Raw genomic sequence first — 24,296 nt, 5'->3', positions numbered from 1 at the left:
CCATAGCAGATGAGGTGTCGTTAGTCCTCATTGCCGAGCCCCGGGATCCAACTTGGGAAAGGCACATTGTCTTCTTCCTCCAAACCGAAGAGCTTCCCGGTGATCAAAATGAAGCTGAAAAAGTAGCCCGGAGGGCCAGTATGTATCAGTTTGTCGATGACACTCTGTACAGAAGGAGGCCCAACGGTGTGAAATTGAAGTGCGTCTGTTGGGAAGAAGGAAAGGTACTACTGGCTGAGATACACAAAGGCATGTGCGGCTCCCTGATGACCCGCAAGTATACAGGATAATTGTAGCCTCTTTCGATAAGTAAGAGTGTCGAACCCAACGAGGAGCTAAAGGTAGAACAAATATTCTCTCAAGTCCTATCTGCCACTGATACGACTCTACATACGCTTAGTGGTCGCTTTACCCAGAACAAGTGTGAAACTAGAAGTACTTTGTAGGTGTTGTTGGATAAGTTTGCAAGGTAATAAAGAGCACGTAAATGTAAAGTAGGGGCTGTTTAGATAAAGAAGCAATAAAGTAAATATAGCGAGTGTGGAAAAGTGGTGGTAGGAGTTGTGAAATTGTCTCTAAGCAATGACTACTCTACTAGACCGATAGCAAGTTTTATGTGGGAGAGGCATAAGCTAACATACTTTCTCTTCTTGGATTATATGCACTTATGATTGGAACTGTAGCAAGCATCCGCAACTACTAAAGATCATTAAGGTAAAACCCAACCATAGCATTAACATATCAAGTCCCCTTTATCCCATACGCCACAACCCCCTTACTCGGGTTTATGCTTCTGTCACTCAAGCAACCCACTATAAGCAAATCATGAACGTATTGCAACACCCTACAATGGGAATCCCTCATTCTTGTGCGACACGGAGGGCACAATAGGACAACAACATAACCACAAGCGAATTAAACCAATCATAGCAATTCATCAATCACCGATAGGACAACGAAAATCTACTCAGACATCATACGATGACAACACATCATTGGATAATAATATGAAGCATAAAGCACCATGTTTAAGTAGAGGGTACAGCGGGTTGCGGGAGAGTAGACTGCTGGATATAGATGGGGGAAGGTGATGGAGATGTTGGTGAAGATGATAGCGGTGTTGGTGAAGATCGCCGTGATGATGATGGCCCCCGGCAGCAGTCCGGCGCCACTGGAAGCAAGGGGGAGAGAGGCCCTGAGGGAGTCCTGTATTAGGGGGTGTCCGGATGGCCGGACTATGACCTGTGGCCGGACTCCCGGACTATGAAGATACAAGATTGAAGACTTCGTCCCGTGTTCGGATGGGACTCTCCTTGGCATGGAAGGCAAGCTTGGCGATACGGATTGGTAGATCTCCTCCCATTGTAACCGACTCTGTGTAACCCTAGCCCTCTCCGGTGTTATATAAACCGGAGGGTTTTAGTCCATAGGACGAACAACAATCATACCATAGGCTAGCTTCTAGGGTTTAGCCTCTCTGATCTAGTGGTAGATCTACTCTTGTACTACCCATATCATCAATATTAATCAAGCAGGAGTAGGGTTTTACCTCCATTGAGAGGGCCCGAACCCAGGTAAAAACATCTTGTCCCTTGTCTCCTGTTACCATCCGCCTAGACGCACAGTTCGGGACCCCCTACCCGAGATCCGCCGGTTTTGACACCGACATTGGTGCTTTCATTGAGAGTTCCTCTGTGTCGTCACCTTCAGGCTCGATGGCTTCTTCGAACATCAAAAATGACGCGGTCCAGGATGAGACTTTCCTCCCTGGACAGATCTTCGTATTTGGCGGCTTTGCACTGCGGGCCAATTCACTTGGCCATCTGGAGCAGACCGAAAGCTACGCCCCTGGCCATCAGGTCAGATTTGGAAGTTTGAACTACACGGCTAACATCCGTGGAGACTTGATCTTCGACGGATTCGAGCCGCGGCTGAGCGCGCCGCACTATCATGAGGGGCATGATCTAGCTCTGCCGCCGGACAGTGTCCAGAAGGTCTCTCAGGTGTCCGCTCCGACCCTTAGCTCGGAGCTGACTACGCCAATTGGGGACGGATGGTTGGACACCGCCTCGGGGGCTGCAATCTCTACGGTGATCGAGCCGAACACCAATCTTGTCCTTTGCGAAGCTCGTGACTCCAAGGTGCCGGACTCCTTTCCGGACTCCGAATCTTCCACACCCCTTCCAATCGAACCCAATTGGGCTCTGATCATGGAGTTCACCGCCGCGGACATATTTCAGCACTCGCCCTTTGGCGACATCCTGAATTCACTAAAGTCTCTCTCTTTATCAGGAGAGCCCTGGCCGGACTATGGTCAGCAAGGTTGGGATGCGGATGACGAAGAAATTCGAAACCCACCCACCACCCACTTCATAGCCACTATTGATGATTTAACCAACATGCTCGAGTTCGACTCCGAAGACATCGACGGTATGGACGCCAATGAAGGAGACGACCAAGAACCAGCGCCTATAGGAGACTGGAAAGCAACCTCGTCATATGACATATACATGGTGGACACCCCAAAAGAAGGGGATGGCGAGGGAACAACGGAGGATGACCCCTCCAAGAAACAACCTAAGCACCGACATCAATGGCGCTGCTCTAAATCCCACCACAACAAAAACAGTGATTCCAGCACGGGAGACAATAACATCCCGGACAGTGTCGAAGACAACCCCCTCCAGCAGGATTCAGCGCAGGAGGATGGAGAAGCCAGCCCTCATAAGAGAGCGGCAGACACAGAGGTCGAGGACGATAATTACATGCCTCCCTCCGAAGACGAAGCAAGCCTCGACGAAGATGAATTTGTCGTACCTGAGGATCCCGTCGAACAAGAGCGTTTCAAACGCAGCCTTGTGGCCACGACAAGCAGCCTCAAGAAAAAACAGCAGCAGCTTAGAGCTGACCAAGACTTTCTAGCTGACAGATGGACTAAAGTCCTCGCTACCGAAGAGTACAAACTCGAACGCCCCTCCAAGAGTTACCCAAAGCGCAGGCGGCTACCCCAATTGGAGGAGGAAGCAACTAAACCTACATCACCAGCGTATGATGCGGCCGACCGGCCACCCTGTGGCCGCGACAGAGAGGCCATTCGGCCATCGACTCAAGCCGCACCCCGACGCCGCTCAAAAAGTACCAAGGCACGGGGAAACGCGCCAGACCTGCAAGACATATTGGAGGACAAGGCAAGGCAAACAAGATCGATCTATGGATCGCGTGGGCGCCCCACGACACATGACAATAACCGTCATGCCGGATATGGCAAATACGGCCAGGCTGAACACAACAGACAAAGCTCATCCGAGCTACGTCCTGATATAGCCCAATACAGAGGCTCCACACACCCACTATGCCTCACAGATGAAGTAATGGATCATCAAATCCCCGAGGGTTTTAAACCCGTAAACATCGAATCATACGATGGCACAACAGATCCTGCGATATGGATCGAGGATTATCTCCTTCATATCCACATGGCCCGCGGCGATGATCTACACGCTATCAAATACCTCCCCCTCAAGCTTAAAGGACCAGCTCGGCATTGGCTTAACAGCTTGCCAGCAGAGTCAATTGGTTGCTGGGAGGACCTGGAATCCGCATTCCTTGACAATTTCCAGGGCACCTATGTGCGACCACCAGACGCCGATGACCTAAGCCACATAATTCAGCAGCTAGAGGAATCGGCCAGACAATTCTGGACACGGTTCCTAATCAAGAAAAATCAAATAGTCGACTGTCCGGACGCAGAGGCCCTCGCAGCCTTCAAGCATAACATCCGAGACGAATGGCTTGCCCGGCACCTAGGACAGGAAAAGCCGAAATCCATGGCAGCCCTCACGACACTCATGACCCGCTTTTGCGCGGGAGAAGACAGCTGGCTAGCTCGTAGCAATAACATGACCAAGAGCCCTGGTAATTCGGATACCAAGGACAACAATGGTAGGTCGCGTCGCAACAAGCACAAGCGCCGCATTAACGGCGACAATACTGAGGATACGGCAGTTAATGCCGGATTCAGAGGCTCTAAACCCGGTCAGCGGAAAAAGCCATTCAAAAGAAATACTCCGGGCCCGTCCAGTTTAGACCGGATACTCGATCGCTCGTACCAGATACACGGCAGCCCGAACAACCAGCCAATCACACCAACAGGAATTGTTGGGTGTTCAAGCAGGCAGGCAAGTTAAGTGCCGAAAACAGAGACAAGGGGCTGCATAGCAATGACGAGGAGGAGCCCCGGCCGCCGAACAACAGAGGACAGAAGGGCTTTCCCCCACAAGTGCGGACGGTGAACATGATATACGCAACCCACATCCCCAAAAGGGAACGGAAGCGTGCGCTCAGGGACGTATATGCGTTGGAGCCAGTCGCCCCAAAGTTCAACCCATGGTCCTCCTGCCCGATCACTTTTGATCGAAGGGACCACCCCACTAGCATTCGTCACGGCGGATTCGCCGCATTGGTCCTAGACCCAATCATTGACGGATTTCACCTCACTAGAGTCCTCATGGACGGCGGCAGCAGCCTGAACCTGCTTTATCAGGATACAGTGCGGAAAATGGGCATAGATCCCTCAAGGATTAAACCCACAAAGACGACCTTTAAAGGCGTCATACCAGGTGTAGAGGCCAGCTGTACAGGCTCAGTTACACTCGAAGTGGTCTTCGGATCCCCGGATAATTTCCGAAGCGAGGAGTTAATCTTCGACATAGTCCCGTTCCGCAGTGGCTATCACGCCCTGCTCGGACGAACCGCATTTGCAAAGTTCAATGCGGTGCCGCACTACGCATATCTCAAGCTCAAGATGCCAGGCCCTCGCGGAGTCATTACGGTCAATGGAAACACCGAACGCTCTCTCCGAACAGAGGAGCACACAGCGGCCCTCGCGGCGGAAGTACAAAGTGGCCTCTCAAGGCAATTCTCCAGTCCGGCTGTTAAGCGTCCGGACACCGTCAAGCGCGCCCGGAGTAACCTACAACAAGACCGCCTGGCACGTTCCGAGCTAGCATAGCAGTGCGGCCCCAACCCCAGCCCTCACGAGATCGCGAAACCAGTACCACGTGTACATAATTATGCTCTGGAAATACCATGGACATAAGGGGAGGGGCACAACCACGGCATGCCCAGAATGCGGCTCAACCACACTAGGGGCTCCCGATTTTTTAATTTCTCTTTTCTTACTTTTAGGACTCCACTTTCACGAAGGCCTGTCCGGCAGTACAATCACCGAACACACGATGCAACAGGCAGGGAGACAGCAAGCCACATCGAACGTCCAGGTGGTCTCTATAACGAGCTAAATACCTGTCTTACTTAAAGTCTCGCAGCTTGCCCCTGGAGGGGGACATGTCAAATAATCCCATCTCTTGCTTATCGCACTATTTGTATCGTTCTGCTTTCATAGCATCCCTTTAATAAACAATACATAGCTCTTGTCTATTATTGCATTCATTTTTTATGTACATATGTTCAGTTATGACATTATGCAACCGTACACTTTGGTACGGCCAATACACCAGGGGCTTAAGTTCCCCAGAATACGGTGTGAGAAGACCGAACACTCTCATGAGTGCGGCACCCCGAACTTATAGCATTATATGCATCGGCTCCGAATCATGTCTTGGGTCAATAGTTGGGTTTGCCCGGCTCCCATGTTTTGGTACCTTACGTTCCGCTATATCGGCTAAGGTAGCGCTGGGAGAACTACTGCGATTGTGCCCCAGTTGAGCTGGGTTAACACCTCAGTAGAGAAAGCTAAAACTGACCGTCATGATAGGGCGAGAGCCGGTCGCTGTTCGAGAGGTTTTTCGAGTCCTTAAAGACTTATGCCGCTTAGAGCGAGGAGCTGGCTTTGTCTGGCCTAGGCGTGGATAGCGCCCCGAACTCGGTCTTCCGAATACTAGGGGCTTCGCCGAAATTTAAAATTATAGAATTCTATGGCTAAGTGAGAGTGATAAAGCATTATAAGTCCGATTGCCTTGTTCGTTGTGTTGAGCGCCTCCCTCGAAGGACCCAAGAATGGGAACAAGAGCGCTCAGGTTTATCCCGAACACCCCAACACTCGTGGCATGGGGGCAGAAGCCGACGACTTGCATCTCTCAGATTAATAAATGGCCGCACAGAAGGTAATATTTTAAATTCAAAAAGCGTTGCTTAGCGCATATGAACAAGTTTTCAGCGCACGGGATAAAAACACAAGCAAGTTTACTCAAAAATTAAATCCTTGGAACATTCGTTCGCCACAAGGCGGGCACCCTTCAGGACGCTAGTACATCTCGGTCCTGCGATGCTCCTTCCCCTCCGGTGGCCCTTCCGTCACCAGCTTCTCAGCATCCAGCTTGCCCCAGTTCACTTTGGCACGGACAAGGGCCCTATGGGCGCCTTTGATGCATATGGGGCGCTTGATGACTTCAAGCCACGGACAGGCATCCACCACCCGCCTCACCAGCCCAAAGTGGCTCTCAGGCAGGACCTCCCCAGGCCACAGCCGGCCTATAAGGCCCTTCATGGCTTGTTCGGCTAACTTATGGAGCTCGACCAGCTGCTTCAGGTGGTCGCTCAAGGGCTCCGGGTGTCCGGCCTCAGCATACTGGGACCAGAACACCTTCTCCGTCGAGCTCCCTTCTTCAGCTCGGTAGAATGCGGCAGCATCGGACACACTGCGGGGCAGATCTGCGAATGCTCCTGGAGAGCTTCGTATTTGGGTAAGTAACACGCAATTTACTTTCACATGCTTGCTTTGCATAAAGAATGCCTTACCCGCCGCTATCTTTTTCATCGCCTCAATCTCCTGGAGGGCTTTTTGGGCTTCGGCCTTGGCAGATTTGGCGCTTTCAAGTGCCGAGGCAAGCTCGGACTCTCGCGTCTTCGAGTCAAGCTCTAAACTCTCGTGTTTCTTCACGAGAGCATTGAGCTCTTGCCGCACCTCCGCCACCCGCGCCTCTTGCTTCTCTCACTCGGTGTGCTCCATGGCCGCATTATCTGCGGCCTTGGACAGTGCTTCCTTCAGGGTCGCCACCTCGGTTGTGGCCCCTATAACATTCACGTTGATCCTGTCACTATTTGCAACCAGGTATTTTTATATATACTTACATAAGGCACTACCTACCTTCCTTGTCCTCGAGCTGCTTCCTGGCAAGGCCGAGCTCATTCTCGGACCGCTCGAGGCTCTGCTTCAATGCATTGACCTCCGCAGTCAGTGCGACAGAGGTCAGCAGCGCAGCCTGCATTCCCATATTGACATATTTATGTTAGACTCCTGCATATATCTTTTTAGATCCTCAGTCCAGCTTTTCTTTCCGAACACCAAACTGAGCATTAGGGGCTACTGTCTATGCGGTAACATTTTTGCATGTTTTAAATACATACCTCAAAGCCCGTTAAAAGGCTGGCACAGGCTTCTGTCAGCCCGCTTTTGGTGGACTGAACCTTCTGGATCACCGCACTCATAATAGTATGGTGCTCCTCATTTTTGGAGGCGCCGTTAAGCACCTCCAGCAAATTGTCCGGCGCCTCCGGTTGGACGGAGGCCGCCGGCGTCATAGGCTTGCCCTTCTTACGAAGGGGCCGCCCGCCAAACTCCGGAATCGCAGAAGGTTCCGGTACGGTGTCCGGCTCAGGGCCGGATTTAGATCCCTCCAGGGTCTTATCCCCTTTGGGCCTGGAGTCCGGGAGGTCGCCTTGCTGCGCCTCCAGGACCACCTCCTCCTGGCTTAGCCCCTTATGGGACTCCACCTCGGATTCGTCCGTAGGGTGGGGGGAGGTAGCCGTCGGGAGTGAAAGACTATTCACATTCGGCGAATCCAGGGAGCCGCTCGACGAATTGTCGAGCTGAGTCTTGGGCGGACTGCATGATTATATTCGGCATTAGAGGGTACTGTGAAAATAAAGGAACGCCATAAATTATTCTGGTATCCGGATACTTACGATTTGGCCAGGGGCTTGGCCCTGGACGGCCATTCCTCTCCGCCGTCGTCGGTGTCGGAGGCGTAGTCCGGGAGAAGGGTCTTCCCCTTCTTGTATCCTTCGGCCTCCCCAGTTGGGGCGGCCTTCCTTTTCTTTCCTCCCCCCGCTGGAGGGGGAGAGGCTTCTTCTTCCTCATCCTCGTCTTCAGAGGAGGAGTGCGCTTTGGGGTCGTCGGGCGATGAGTCCGACACCACCAGGCGCCGGGAGCTCCTTCGAGTTCCCGTGGCCTTCTTCTTGGCCTTCTTCTCTGGCACCACGTGAGGTGCCGGGACTAGTAGTTTCGTCAAGTGTGCGTCTGCTGGGCCTTCAGGCAAAGGAGCCGGACAGTCGATCTGTCCGGCCTTCTTCTGTCAGTCCTGTTAATGGAATGGGAGTTAAGATCCCGCATAGAGTCAAACTATGAAAAACAAGTACCATGTAATGGGTAAACTAAGCCTACCGCGCTGGCTTGGCGCTTCGCGCAGAATCCGCGATCCTCGGTAGTGGGAGGGTGAACCTCGGAGCTCTTGAAAAGCACCTTCGAAGCATCTTCGTGCGTTGTGTCGAAGAGCCTGGACAGACTTTGGTGCTGGGCCGGGTCGAATTCCCATAGATTAAAAGCATGTCGTTGACACGGGAGGATCCGGCGGAAGAGCATGACCTGGACTATGTTGACGAGTTTAACCTTCTTGTCAATCAGGTTCTGGACGCAGGTTTGGAGTCCGGTCGCCTCTTCCAGATTACCCCACGACAGGCCCGTCTCTTTCCATGAGGTGAGCCGTGTGGGGATGCCAGATCGGAACTCGGGGGCCGCTGCCCATTCAGGGTCACGCGGCTCGGTGATGTAGAACCACCCCGATTGCCACCCTTTGATGGTTTCCACAAAGAAGCCCTCGAGCCATGTGACGTTGGCCATCTTGCCCACCATGGCGCCTCCGCACTCTACTTGTCGGCCGCCCAAAACCTTCGGCTTGACATTGAATGTCTTCAGCCATAAGCCGAAGTGGGGCTGGATGCGGAGGAAGACCTCGCACACGACGATAAACGCCGAGATGTTGAGGATGAAGTTCGGGGCCAGATCGTGGAAATCCAGGCCGTAGTAGAACATGAGCCCCCGGACAAATGGGTGAAGAGGAAAGCCCAGTCCGCAGAGGAAATGGGGGAGAAACACGACCCTCTCATGGGGCCTGGGGGTGGGGATGAGCTGCCCCTCATCTGGGAGCTGGTGCGCGATGTCGTTGGACAAGTATCCGGCTTTCCTCAGCTTTTTGATTTGCCTCTCCGTGACGGAGGAGGCCATCCACCTGCCTCCCGCTCCGGACATGTTGGAGAAGGTCGAGGTGGGAAGTGCGGACTTGGGCGCTGGAGCTCGAGTGCGCAGGAATGGATAAGCGAAGGAGGAGGAAGGCGTAGATGGAAAGGGTGGATTCTTATCCCCTTATATGGGCGGCCGAAACTATGTGCCCCCACCAGCCTAGTAAAACTCGCTTATCTCCCAAGCGCCGTGATTAATGGCGCGGTTGGGTTACCCACGCCCGTATTGATGAGAATCCCGGAATAAGGGGACACGATCTCTGCTTTGACAAGACGTGCCAAGGAAACCGCCTCGCTAAACGTGCTGAGGTGGGACAGTAAAACGATTCAAATAAAGGCTTGGCTGTGGCATGATGTCACGCTACGGAATACGTCAGCAGATTAGATTTGTGCGAATATTATTCTCTCTACGGTGGTATGTGGAAACTTATTTTGCAGAGCCGGACACTATCCTTGTGTTCAACATCTTCTATGAAGTATTCGGAGGAGGAACCCGCCTTGCAATGCCGAAGACAATTTGTGCGCCGGACTCGTCGTCATTGAAGCCTGGTTCAGGGGCTACTGAGGGAGTCCTGGATTAGGGGGTGTCCGGATGGCCGGACTATGACCTTTGGCCGGACTCCCGGACTATGAAGATACAAGATTGAAGACTTCGTCCCGTGTCCGGATGGGACTTTCCTTGGCGTGGAAGGCAAGCTTGGCGATACGGATATGTAGATCTCCTCCCATTGTAACCGACTCTGTGTAACCCTAGCCCTCTCCGGTGTCTATATAAACCGGAGGGTTTTAGTCCGTAGGACGAACAACAATCATACCATAGGCTAGCTTCTAGGGTTTAGCCTCTCTGATCTCATGGTAGATCTACTCTTGTACTACCCATATCATCAATATTAATCAAGCAGGAGTAGGGTTTTACCTCCATCGAGAGGGCCCGAACCTGGGTAAAAACATCGTGTCCCTTGTCTCCTGTTACCATCCGCCTAGACGCACAGTTCGGGACCCCCTACCCGAGATCCGTCGGTTTTGACACCGACAGGCCCCCTTCTTCTTCTTCTTCCTTGACCTCCTCCCTAGATGGGAGAAGGGTTTCCCCTCTAGTCCTTGCCTCCCATGGCATGGGAGGGGCGAGAGCCCCTCCGAGATTGGATCTCTCTCTCTGTTTCTGCGTTCCCAGATTCTGCCCCTTCACCGTTTCTTTTAAATCCGGAGATCCGTAACTCCGATTGGGGTGAATCTTTCGCCCAGATTTTCCTCATAAAATTAGCTTTCTTTCAGCAAAAGAAGAGCGTCCACCCCCTTACGGGGTGCCCACGAGAGACCAGGGTGCACCTGCTGTCTTGTGGCCCCCTCGGGCACCGTCTCGCGTTGATTCTTCCTCCCAAAAATCACAAATATTCGAAAATAATTCTCCGTCCGTTTTTATCACGTTTGGACTCCGTTTGATATTGGGTTTCTGCGAAACATAGAACATGCAATAGACAGGAACTGGCATTGGGCACTGGATCAATATGTTAGTCCTAAAAATAATATAAAAAGTTGCCAAAAGTATATGAAAGTTGTAGAATATTGGCATGGAACAATCAAAAGTTATAGATACGACGGAGACATATCAGCATCCCCAAGCTTAATTCCTGCTCGTCCTTGAGTAGGTAAATGATAAAAAGATAATTTTTGATGTGCAATGCTACCTAGCATAATCTTGATCATATGTCTAATCATGGCATGAATATTAAGACACGAGTGATTCAAAGCAATAGTCTATCATTTGACATAAAAACGATAATACTTCGAGCGTACTAATAAAGCAATCATGTCTTTTCAAAACAACATGGCCAAAGCAAGCTTATCCCTACAAAATCATATAGTTTGGCCATGCTTCATTTTCGTCGCACAAAGTGCCCCCATCATGCACAACCCTGATGACAAGCTGAGCAATTGGTTCATACTTTTTAACACGCTTCGGCTTTTTCAACCCTCACGCAATACATGAGCGCAAGCCATGGATATATCACTATAGGTGGAATAGAATATGATGGTGGAGGTTTATGTGGAGAAGACAAAAAGGGAGAAAGTCTCACATCAATGTGGCTAATCAATGGGCTATGGAGATGCACATCAATTGATGTCAATGCGAGGAGTAGGGATTGCCATGCAACGGATGCACTAAGAGCTATAAGTGTATGAAAGCTCAAACTGAAAACTATGTAGGTGTGCATCCAACTTGCTTGCTCATGAAGACCTAGGGCATTTGAGGAAGCCCATCGTTGGAATATACAAGCCAAGTTCTATAATGATAATTCCCACTAGTATATAAAAGTGATAACATAGGAGACTCTCTATATGAAGAACATGGTGCTACTTTGAAGCACAAGGGTGGTAAAAGGATAGTAACATTGCCCCTTTTCTTTTTCTTTTTTGGTGGGCTTCTTTGGCCCCCTTTTTTTAATTAGGATTCTTTGGTCTCTCCTTTTTTTAATATATTTTGTAATTTTTTATGGGGCAATGCGCTATATGATGATCATCACACTTTTATTTACTTACAGCTCGATATTACAACTCGATACTAGAACAAAGATATGACTCTATATGAATGCTTCCGGTGGTGTACCAGGATGTGCAATGATCTAGCATAGCAATGACATCAAAAAATGGACAAGCCATGAAAACATCATGCTAGCTATCTTACGATCATGCAAGGCAATATGACAATGAATGCTCAAGTCATGTATATGATGATGATGGAAGTTGCATGGCAATATATCTCGGAATGGCTATGGAAATGCCATAATAGGTTATGGTGGCTGTTTTGAGGAAGATATAAGGAGGCTTATGTGTGATAGAGCGTATCGTATCACGGGGTTTGGATGCACCGGTGAAGTTTGCACCAACTCTCAAGGTGAGAAAGGGCAATGCACGGTACCGAAGAGGCTAGCAATGATGGGAAGGTAAAAGTGTGTGTAATCCATGGACTCACATTAGTCATAAAGAACTCATATACTTATTGCAAAAGTTTATTAGCCCTCGAAGCAAAGTACTACTAAGCATGCCCCTAGGGGGATAGATTGGTAGGAAAATACCATCGCTCGTCCCCGACCGCCACTCATAAGGAAGACAATCAAAGAAACACCCCATGCTTCAAATTTGTCACACAACGGTTACCATACGTGCATGCTATAGGACTTGCAAACCTCAACACAAGTGTCTCTACAATCCACAACTGCCCACTAGCATGACTCTAATATCACCATCTTTATATCGCAAAACTATTGCAAGGAATCAAACATATCATATTCAGCGATCTACAAGTTTATGTAGGATTTTATGACTAACCATGTGATTGACCAATTCATGTCATCTGTCTAAATAGATATAAGTGAAGCAAGAGATTTTAATTCTTTCTACAAAAGATATGCCCATGCTCTAACAAATATAACTGAAGCAAAAGAGCATTCTACAAATGGCGGTTTTCTATGTGAAGAGAAACAGGCAATCCAAACTTCAAAAGATATAAGTGAAGCACATGAAGCATTCTATAAAGCCATACTCAAAAGATTTAAGTGAAGTGCAATGAGCATTCTATAAATGAACCAAGGACAATCTCATACCAGCATGGTGCATAAAAGAAAAATGAAAACTAAACGCAAAATACGCTCCAAGACTTGCACATATCGCATGAACGAAACGAATCTGAAAACATATCGATACTTGTTGAAGAAAGAGGGGATGCCTTCTGGGGCATCCCCAAGCTTAGACGCTTGAGTCTCCTTGAATATTTACTTGGGGTGCCTTGGGCATCCCCAATCTTGGGCTCTTGCCTCTCTTCCTTTTCCTCATATTGAGACCTCCTCTATCCAACACTTCATCCACACAAAACTTCACCAGAAAACTCGGTAAGATCCGTTAGTATAATAAAGCAAATCACTACTTTAGGTACTGTTGCAAACCAATTAATATTTTGTTTTTTCATTGTGTCTAATTTAATATAGCTTCTTCATGGCTTGGTCCACTGATAGGAATTGATAGTTTCATCAAAACAAGCAAACTATGCATCAAAAATAGAATCTGTCAAAAACAGAACAGTATGTAGCAATATGAACATTCACCATACTTCTGGTACCCCAAAAATTCTACAAAAATTAGAAAAAATAAAAAATTTGTACATAAAGACATTTCAAAAGGAATCAGAACCATTTGACTTCCAGTTAAAAATGTAAAATCGTGGACTATAGCCAAAGTTTCTGTCCTGCACCATACAAACCAACAAGCATTGTAAACATCCTAAAGGAAAACCTTGGCACATTACTTTTATAATAAAATGGAATTGTACAAGGGGATAATTATTTTTGATGAAAAGTTTCTGTAATCAAGATTCACAAAGTTTCCGTGAGCATGAACAAAGTTCAAGGAGCTCTCCCACTTCAACAATGCTTGTCTCTCTCACTTTCACTTTCCTTTTTGAAAAGTTTTTGGGTTCCCCTCTTTATTTTTTTGTTTTTAAACTATATAAAATCACTCAACAGAAATAAATGAATCTCTAAAACTTCTGGGTTGTCTCCCTGGCAGCGCTTTCTTTAAAGCCATTAAGCTAGGCATATAGTGCTCAAGTAATGAATCCACCCGGATCCCAAGGTATATCAAAGCCAATTTTGATTAACAATGATTTGTAATTTAGTAGTGAGCACAAAGTAACATATATCATGCAACGAAAAAGTCTAACTCTCTTCCTATGCAACGGCATGCCATAAAAGAACAATTCATGCACACCAAATAAAGGCCAATGCATAGTATAAGCAGTTTCTTGCAATTCTATCGTATTCGAAACATAGAGAGGTGGAGATATAGTTCCTCTCTCATAATAATTGCAAGTAGGAGCAGCAAGCACATGCATATCACATTCATCAAAATTATCATGTGCAATGGTAAAAGGCAACCCATCAATAAAATCCTTAATAAGCACAAACTTCTCCGATATAGTGTGGTAGGGAGAATTCAAAAAGATAATAGGACTATCATGCGTGGGTGCAATAGCAACAATTTCATGTTTAACATAAGGAACTATAGCAAGTTCATCTCCATAAGCATAATTCATATTGGCATCTTAGCCACAAGCATAGCAAGCATCATCAAAAAGGGATATTTCAAGAGAATCAACGGGATCATAGCAATCATCCTTCGGTAAGCACAAAGGGAAATTAAACAATGTATGAGTTGAAGAGTTACTCTCATTGGAAGGTGGGCACGGGTAGCTAATCCGCTCTTCCTCCTTTTGTTCTTCGCTCTCCTCATCTTTTTTTCATCCAATGAGCTCACAGTTTCATCAATTTCTTCTTCCATAGCTTCCTGCAAAATATTACTCTCTTCTTGGACAGCGAAGACTTCCTCGATAAATGCATCAATATTGGCATTATATTCATAATTCTCATAGCAATATCTAAGTATAGCAAAATTTTCAGGTCTGTAAACAGCATCATCAAAATTTTCACACGTTTTAAACAAAGATTCTATTTCATAAGCACCCATAAAAGCAAGGAATTCTTCTATTTGTTCCACATCATAATAATCATATCTACCATTAGCATAAGAAGCTAAGGTTTTATTACCATTGAATTTGCATGAAAAGTCAAGGTGTGGAGCCTTCATCCTAGAGCAACAAGTATAATCATATCTCAAGCATAATTGACGAGCATACCAACGTAACATATGAATTTGATCCCATAATAGTTTCCCTTTTTGTGTCAAGCGATAATCCCTAAAGTATTCACGTTGATCCAACGTGTCTCCCATAACATAATTGAATGGGGTTTTCTCCGGATTATCAAAGTAGTACATAATATCTTGAACATAACGAGCATCAAGGGTTTTAGGAGGTTCCCCATCTCCATGAGTAGCAAGTACACCTAATTTTTTTGGTATTTCATGTTCCATATCCATAACTAATGATAGAGAACAACTAAGAACATCAAATAAAAATTACTTACTGATAAAGCAAACAAGCACACACGAGAATATTCACCCCACGCTATGACTCCCCGGCAACGGCGCCAGAAAAAGGTCTTGATGACCCGCAAGTATATGGGATAATTGTAGCCTCTTTCGATAAGTAAGAGTGTCGAACCCAATGAGGAGCTAAAGGTAGAACAAATATTCTCTCAAGTCCTATCTGCCACTGATACAGCTCTACGTACGCTTAGTGTTCGCTTTACCTAGAAGAAGTATGAAACTAGAAGTACTTTCTAGGTGTTGTTGGGTAGGTTTGAAAGATAATAAAGAGCACGTAAATGTAAAGTAGGGGTTGTTTAGATAAACAAGCAATAAAGTAAATATAGCGAGTGTGGAAAAGTGGTGGTAGGAGTTGTAAAATTGTCCCTAAGCAATGACTACTCTACTAGACCGATAGCAAGTTTTATGTGGGAGAGGCATAAGCTAACATACTTTCTCTTCTTGGATCATATGCGCTTATGATTGGAACTCTAGCAAGCATCCGCAACTACTAAAGATCATTAAGGTAAAACCCAACCATAGCATTAACATATCAAGTCCCCTTTATCCCATACGCCACAACCCCCTTACTCGGGTTTATGCTTCTGTCACTCAAGCAACCCACTATAAGCGAATCATGAACGTATTGCAACACCATACAGCGGGAATCCCTCACACTTGCGTGACACGGAGGGCACAATAGGACAGCAACATAACCACAAGCAAATTAAACCAATCATAGCAATTCATCAATCACCGATAGGACAACGAAAATCTACTCAGACATCATATGATGGCAACACATCATTTGATAATAATATGAAGCATAAAGCACCATGTTTAAGTAGAGGGTACAGCGGGTTGCGGGAGAGTGGACCGCTGGATATAGATGGGGGAAGGTGATGGAGATGTTGGTGAAGATGACGGCGGTGTTGGTGAAGATCGCGGTGATGATGATGGCCCCGGGCAGCGCTCCGGCGCCACCGAAAGCAAGGGGGAGAGAGTCCCCCTTCTTCTTCTTCTTCTTCCTTGACCTCCTCCCTAGATGAGAGAAGGGTTTTCCCTCTGGTCTTTGGCTTCCATGGCATGGGAGGAGCGAGAGCCCCTACGAGATTGGATCTATCTCTTTGTCTCTCTCTGTTTCTGCGTCCCCAGATTCTGCCCCTTCACCGTTTCTTTTATATCCACACATCCGTAACTCCGATTGGGGTAAATCTTTCGCCCAGATTTTTCTCATAAAATTAGATTTCTTGCGGCAAAAGAAGAGCATCAACCGCCTTATGGGGTGCCCACGAGAGTCTAGGGCGCGCCTGCCCCCCTGGGGCGCGCCCCCTGTCTTGTGGCCCCCTTGGGCACCGTCTCGCGTTGATTCTTCCTCCCAAAAATCACAAATATTCCAAAATAATTCTGCGTCCATTTTTATCCCGTTTGGACTCCGTTTGATATTGGGTTTTTGCGAAACATAAAACATGCAATAGACTGGAACTGGCACTAGGCACTGGATCAATATGTTTGTCCCAAATATAATACAAAAAGTTGCCAAAAGTATATGAAAGTTGTAGAATATTAGCACGGAACAATCAAAAATTGTAGATACGACGGAGACGTATCACCCCCACATTGGATCAAGGTCATTAGTTGGGAAAGCATTCCGGCAAGGATCCTATTGGCCCACAGCCCTCCATGATGCGGTCGAGCTAGTCACCAAGTGTGAAGCCTACTAGTTCCATTCCAAGAAAACCCACCTAGCTGCCCAAGCTCTTCAGACAATCCCTCTATCATGGCCATTTTTGGTCTGGAGGCTCGATATCCTCCACCCCTTCACCCGAGCAATCGGGGGCTTTGAATTCTTGTTCACTGCTATCGACAAGTTTACAAAGTGGCCGGAAGTGACTGCCGTGAGAAAGGTGACTGCTCAGTCAACTATCAAGTTCTTGAAAGATCTGGTGTGTCATTTTGGAGTTCCAGCAAGGATCATCACCAACAACGGCACATAGTTCACGAGCCACGCCTTCATGCAATATGTCCATGCCCTTGGATGCAAGATCTCATTCGCCTCTCTGGCACACCCTCGGAGCAATGGACAAGTTGAGAGGGCGAATGCTGAAGTGTTGCATGGACTTAAGACAAGAACCTTTGATACGCTGTAGAAGCACAATAGGCGGTGGATCGAGGAGCTGCCGGTAGTTCTTTGGTCCCTTAGAAAGACACCTAACCGAGCTACCGGGCAGACTCCCTTCTCCATGGTCTATGTGGTAGAAGGATTTATCCCCACGGAATTCATTTGCGGGTCGCCTCGAGTGCTTGCCTATGATGAAGTAGTGCAAGATCAGCACCGGCATGACGACGATGTGCTACTCGAGGAGAACAGTCTCCGGGCTGCTACGCATGATGCACGCTATTAGCAAGCCTTGCGTTGCTATCATAGCCGCAGGGTTCATGCCTGGTGTTTTGAGGAAGGTGACCTTGTCCTTAGGCGTGTTCAGTATGCCATGGGTAAAAATAAGTTGTCACCGAAGTGGGAAGGCCCTTACTGGGTAGTACGAGTCACCAGACCTGGCGCAGTCTGTCTGGAGACTGAAGATGGCACTCAGTTGCAAAACTCATGGAATATTGAGCATCTCCGCAAGTTCTACCCGTAAGGCGTGGCTGTCGGGCCCTGCCCGGCAGCCACACTTTTGTACAGGCTTTGCCTTAGCTGCATGTAACCCCTTGTACAAAGCCGGGGCGATGACCCCGTGCAAGAGAAAATAAAGAAGCATTGTGGGGGGGGGATCAAGACTGCATGTATGCATGAGCATTCCAAGATCACTGCATCAGCATTTCATGAGCATTTGCATATGCATATAGATAGGATCGCGTCCTGCATTCATTCTCATTTGCATGAAGCTGCAGGTTCTCACCGTGAACTTGGCTTTGACAAGGAGTTGAGAAGATTGCCCGACACTACGATCCCCGGCAAGCCAAACAGATAAGTTCTACCTCTTGTCCATTCATGTTCTGTAAGCTATAACTTATGCATTAGAAAACCCCGCCACTCTTTTTAAACTTGGGTGCTCCCGTCCCTGACTCGAACGTTGCTTTGGTTAGAATGGTCACAGTGGCCTTTGGTAAAAGGAAGTTGTCGGGGGGCTGGTCCCTTTGTCTATAACCCGGTAGATGTGGCTCTCCGGCAGACAAAAAGGGTGCCGGCAAGATAGCCTGCCGGGAAAAACTCATTTATTTACACTAAAGGGGCATCTCGCCTCTTCAAGGACATATACATGCATGGGCACCCAGCAAGGTTTATCTTTTTCACTAACATGCTGGTACAAGTACTAGCATTACATAACACAAACATGGGCTCGAGAGATTACATTATTTGAATTAAAATTTGGCAAGTGCCTACAGATTTAAGATTGAAAAAAGATAAGTTCCCTGTAATGCCTTTGCCCCTTTCCATCTCCTACAGGAAGAGGTCGAAAAGGCCGGAGGCAGGCGCAGCTGGAATCCGGCGCCTCCCCAGGATCAGGACAGTGCTGCTCCCCAGCAAGGAGGAAGAAACCGGAGGGCAGGCGCATATGGTGACGCTACCAGAGGATCATATGGGGGGCACGGAGTCACTGGCAAACATGACTCATCGGAATGGTCTCCCGTGTTCTTGATGCTTCATGGGTTGCCATCATCGTCCACATCACTACCACCCAAAGACCCCGGTGCGATCATCACTCCAGACACCATGTTCTTTGGGTCCTCCCACAGAGAGCATGGTCGTCCCCAAAAGCCCTGACGTTAGAAGTCACTTCACGTCCCAGGGACGTATGAGAGAGCAAGAAGCCCTCCTGCTCGGCGAGAAGACGGCGCTTGGGAGGAGTTAGATTTGCCTCCATCAACGGTGTATCTCTTCCGTGAGTCCTCTCCAACACCACGGAGGGAAGAAGAATGGGGAGCGATCGACTACCACACATCGTGCCCACCTCGAGTCGTGACATGGTATCGTTTACATCTCCTCCCACTAAAGTCAAGGCCACGGGAGGGAGGGGGCGGCGGTGAGCACACCGGAGCTGCCACCCCTGGTGTTGTCACAGCGCCGCCCAAGTCCCCATTTCAAACTCATGAGAGGCTTCAAGATAGAGCCCGAGGGCTGGCCCCAAGCTCTCCTCTTCAACATGACCAGCAGCAGCAGAGGACGGAGGAGAAGAAGAATGCAAGAATGGATGACTCCACCCTCCTCCACCCCTCCTTTTATAGGAGGGTCGGGGAGGGAAGCCTCTCCCTTAACAGGCAACCATCGTCCTCCTCCGCCAACTCAAGACGACTGGTGCCACGCTCAATATGCGATCCTATCCGAGAGGAACTCGAAGGTCCCACCAAGGATAGAGCCGCATATTAAAACGCTTTTGCAAGGTGGATATCATTACATCGTACCATTAAATAATAGATGGTAATACATACAAAAGGCATACAATGCCACATAAATACATTGAACAACATACGACTACGGATGAAACACAAACAGAAACTCAAACGACATCCACCCTGCGAGCCCAGGCTGCTGACCAGGAACCTAACCCCTGAACAAAGAAGAAGCAGAAGAAGAACTCCAAGACAAGCATAAATCGCTCTCACGTCAGATCATCGCATTACATGTACCTGCAACTGTTGTTGTAGTAATCTATGAGCCATGAGGACTCAGCAATCCCATTACCATGGGTATCAAGACTAGCAAAGCTTAATGGGTAAGGAATGGATAAGTGATGAGGTTGCAGCAAGTGACTAAGCAATGTATGGTGGCTAACTTACGAGTACAAGATTAAGATGAGAAGCTACGCAAACGGTCACAAACTAGTAATGATCAAGAAGTGATCCTGAACTACTTACATTCAAACATAACCCCACCGTGTTCTCTTCTCGAACTCACCCAAAAAGAGACCATCACGGTTACGCACACGGTTGGTGTATTTTAAATCGAGTCTGGTATCAAGTTCTCTACAACCGGAAATCAAAAATTCCCATCTGCCACATAACCGTGGGCACAGCTCTCGAAAGTTTAAACCTTACAGGGTGTACCGACTTAGCCCATGACAAGCTCATGATCCACAGAGACAGTCCTCCATTGCGAGACATCTGATCAGACTCGGGATCCCGGTGCACAAGGCATTTCGACAATGGTAAAACAAGTCCAGCAAGCCTCCCGACGTGTCGACACCCTGATAGTAGCCACGCGTATCTCGTCTTAGGCCAGGACAGATGAGCTATGGTTACAGCGACCAAAATACCACAAGTTGCCAAGGGGCGGCGCTGCAAGCTGCTCTAGTTTGGGACCAACACCATCAGTACTGGCCCCCCTGTATTATGTAGAATTACTCCTCAGGTAGTGCTAAATCCCTATGCGTCAAATTTAATCTCAAGTTTAGTTATTGTGTTGGGCAAATGGTAAAACCAATGTTGGGCCTTGCTGGAAGGTTTTTATTCAAAGCGAACTGTCAAGAGGGGCACATAAACCCTCATCGTGTTAGGAACGCAAAATCAAGGAACATAACACTGGTATGATGGAAACTAGGGCGGCAAGAGTGGAACAAAACACTAGGCATAAGGCCGAGCCTTCCACCCTTTACCAAGTATATATGTGCATTAATTAAATATAAGAGATATTGTGATATCCCAAGATATTCATGTCCCAACATGGAGCAACCAGCAACTGCACCTGCAACTAGCAACGCTATAAGAGGGCTGAGCAAAGCGGTAACATAGGCAAACAACGGTTTGCAGGGATGGTAAAAAAGGTTAGAGGCTTTTTCATGGCAATTTGGGAGGCTCGATAAACAAGTGGTAGGAAGCGCGACATAGCGATAGCATCGAGACAACTAGCAAAGCAAAGATAATAGTGAGATCCAGGGTAACGGCCATCTTGCCTCGAATCCCGCTAGGAAGAAGATCGAGTCCATGAAGAAGACAAATGGTTGTAGACGAACCAAGCGTAGTCGAACGAATCCTCACGATCGCAACGAAACAAGAGCTATCAAGAAGAAGCACAACCGGAAAGAAGCAAACAACATGGTAAACACCCAACACATAAAAATGGCATGATGCACAACCAACTATGATGCATGACAAAGGCTATATGATGCTACTCATGGCAAGAGATGATGCATACAAGAACCTCACATCAAAGCAAGTTTAGAAGAGGCCGGAAACAACATATAACAATTCCGGTAAGTCCTCATATGCAAATTTCAAAATTGGTCCAGATATGAATAACACATTATGTTCAAGTTGTTAACCAACAAGTTAAGATGCACCAAGATGATCTACATGATTTTCTAGTCAAGTTACATATAAAGTGTCACATCCTAGTTAGCCATGCATTAGAGTGTTGCATCATGTTTACTCTTTCATCAGAAACCTGAAATGGGGATGACAGAACCCCCAGCCCCCTCTGAAACCAACTAGGGTTACTAAAATAATTTTCAATGAACCTGAAATGCCCTTCTAAAATGCCCATCATTTTTGTCTTGGTTCAGAACCTCTGCCAAAAGTGGTGCACATTTTTCTAGGCCAGCTTAGGGTTTTTGAATTAAATCATAAATATTTGAATTTGGGCATTTAAAATTATATAAAATATTTAAATGCTCAAATATCTCCAAACTAAAATGTTTCATGTTGGAAATAATCCAACTATGGACCAGGAGTAGTTTGGTGATTTTTGGAGTTGCCTAAGTATTTTATTAAATTCAACAAAGTTGCAGAAGATTTAAAAAACAGAAACAGAAAGTAAATAGAAAGCTTACCTGGCGCCCAGCACCCGGCCCACCTGCCGGCCCATCCCAGCACCGCGCCAGCGAGCTGCTTGCCGGCCAGGCAGGCAGGCAGGTGCTCGACGGCGAGCACCGCATGGGTGCCACGCACCTGCTCGCCGCCTCGCCGCCTCCCTCGCCCGGCTAACGCCGTGAATCGGCCTCCCTCTCTCCCCCGAACCCCCCAGACACCCCTCTCCTCTCCAGCTCCTCCCCCTCGCACGCCCCAGCCATGGCCGACGCCATCGCCGCCACCCCCTCGCCGTAGCCACGCCCTCCGTCCACCCCACGCCGTGCCACCGTGTCCAGGAGCTTCGCCGCCGTCCACTTCATCGAGCTAGCCGAGCCCCGTGTGCTCGAGCGGCCCGAGACCACCGCACCGACCTCGCCCGAGCTCGTCGTCGCCGGAGATCCCCTTCAACGCCGTCGCCGCCTCAGCTCGTCCCCAACCCCGCCGGTGGCCTCTACGGGAGCGCTGTGAGCCTAGATACTCCTCCAACCCTCCCTCTCTTATTCCCGAGCCGTGTAGCCACCGCACGAGGATCACACGCCCGCACCGTCGCGGATCTCGTCGCCGACGTGCTTCCGGCCACCCTCCGGCCACAAGCTGGTGTCCATCTTACTCACCGAGTCCCGCAGCACCTAGCTAGCCACTCCCCGAGCCTCACCGACCCCTCTAGCGCCAAGTTCATCTTCGGCCGAACCCCGGTGGCCGCCAAAGTCGTCGCCGGCGCCAACTCCGGCCACCCCGACCCCAACGGACTCCACCAAGAGATGCGGCTTGTCCTCAGCTCCACTCCGGTGGTCTCCGCGACCCATTTGGTGGCCGAAATGGCCAAAACCACTCCCGCCGCCGCGTCGGGCTCGCCGGCGGCTAAACGCCGGCGCCGCTGGCATTGACTTTGACCACGGGTGGGCCCTGGTTGACTCCCCTGAGTCAATGACAGGTGGGGCCCAGCCCTGTTAATTAAACAGGTTTAGTTTTAATTAAACTTTAATTAAAATAATTACCCTGACATGCGGGACCCACTGTCAGGTTTGACCCTGACGTGTTCCGTTGACCTGCTGACGTCACACTGACATCAGGCTGATGCAATAATGATTTTCTGGAATTATTCTAATATAGGAAATTCCAGAATATAAATTAAACTTCAAAAATTCATAACTTTTATTCTGTAACTCCAAATCAGACAAATTATATATGAAAAATGATCAGAAAAATCCAATCTATCCATCTGTGCTATTTTCATGCATGATTAACCAAGTTAACTTGATGTTTAATGCAGAACAAGGAAAAGCACTTTAAAAGGCCATGTTTGAGTTTGAAATTTGAATCTTTGATTCAAATTGGTTCAAACCCCTCTGGTTTTAGTTGCATTAGCCCAACACACTCATATTGCCATGTTTCATGCATGCATCATATTGTTGCACATTGTTTGGTGATGGTTGTGTATCGGTGTCCTTGGCGACAGGTTCTGCCTCCAAGGAGTACCGTGATTACCCTAACGAAGAACCGTATCAGTGCGTCGAACCATCAGGCAAGCAACCAACCATTTGAGCATATCGATACAATCCCATGTTCTCGCTCCTGCTCTCTTTTACTGCGTTAAGACAACGCGTTTCAAACTGCTGTGTGCTACGGTAGTTGAACCCATTTCCTCTGCATGACCTGTCATTGCCACAGTAACTAGATGAAACCCACTAGCATGTGTAGGAGTTGATTGAGCCATATGTATGTGTTGTTCCTACCTTGCTATGCCTGCTATGCTTAGAGTCGTGTCAGGTCTGGTTCATCTGGGTGATGGCTAGAGTGAAATGATTATGTCGGTAATGAGAGTGGTGTGGTGAACACGATTTGGTAAAGGTATCGATGGGAGGCCATGTAGGAGTACATGGTGGGTTGTTTGATTGAAGCCGACCCTAAGCACTGAGATCTGTATGTGTGATTTAAGACACAGCTACTACCATGCATTGGGCCCTGAAATATGACCCCGCTCGACTTCTTAATCACCCTAGCTCTCTGTCCAGGAGTTGCAAGTAGTTTCTGGTGTTTGTAGCCTACTGGAGGCCGTGGACAGCGCTGACCGTAGGGGTGGGCTGTGATGCGGTAGGTACGTGGCACGGTGTACCGAATACCCGTTAGGTATCTCGGGAACCCTGTTCACATCGTTCGGGGCCGTATGGGAAACCTCGGCCGGACTCCCTGCGGATGGAACCTGGATAGGCGATAAACCTGGACTAGAGACTTAAGTGTTTAGGTAGGTCGTGGTGTACACCCACGTC

The sequence above is a fragment of the Triticum aestivum genome, chromosome 5B (assembly GCF_018294505.1).
Source record: "Triticum aestivum cultivar Chinese Spring chromosome 5B, IWGSC CS RefSeq v2.1, whole genome shotgun sequence".
NCBI lineage: Eukaryota > Viridiplantae > Streptophyta > Magnoliopsida > Poales > Poaceae > Triticum > Triticum aestivum.
This window is presented reverse-complemented; position numbering follows the sequence as displayed.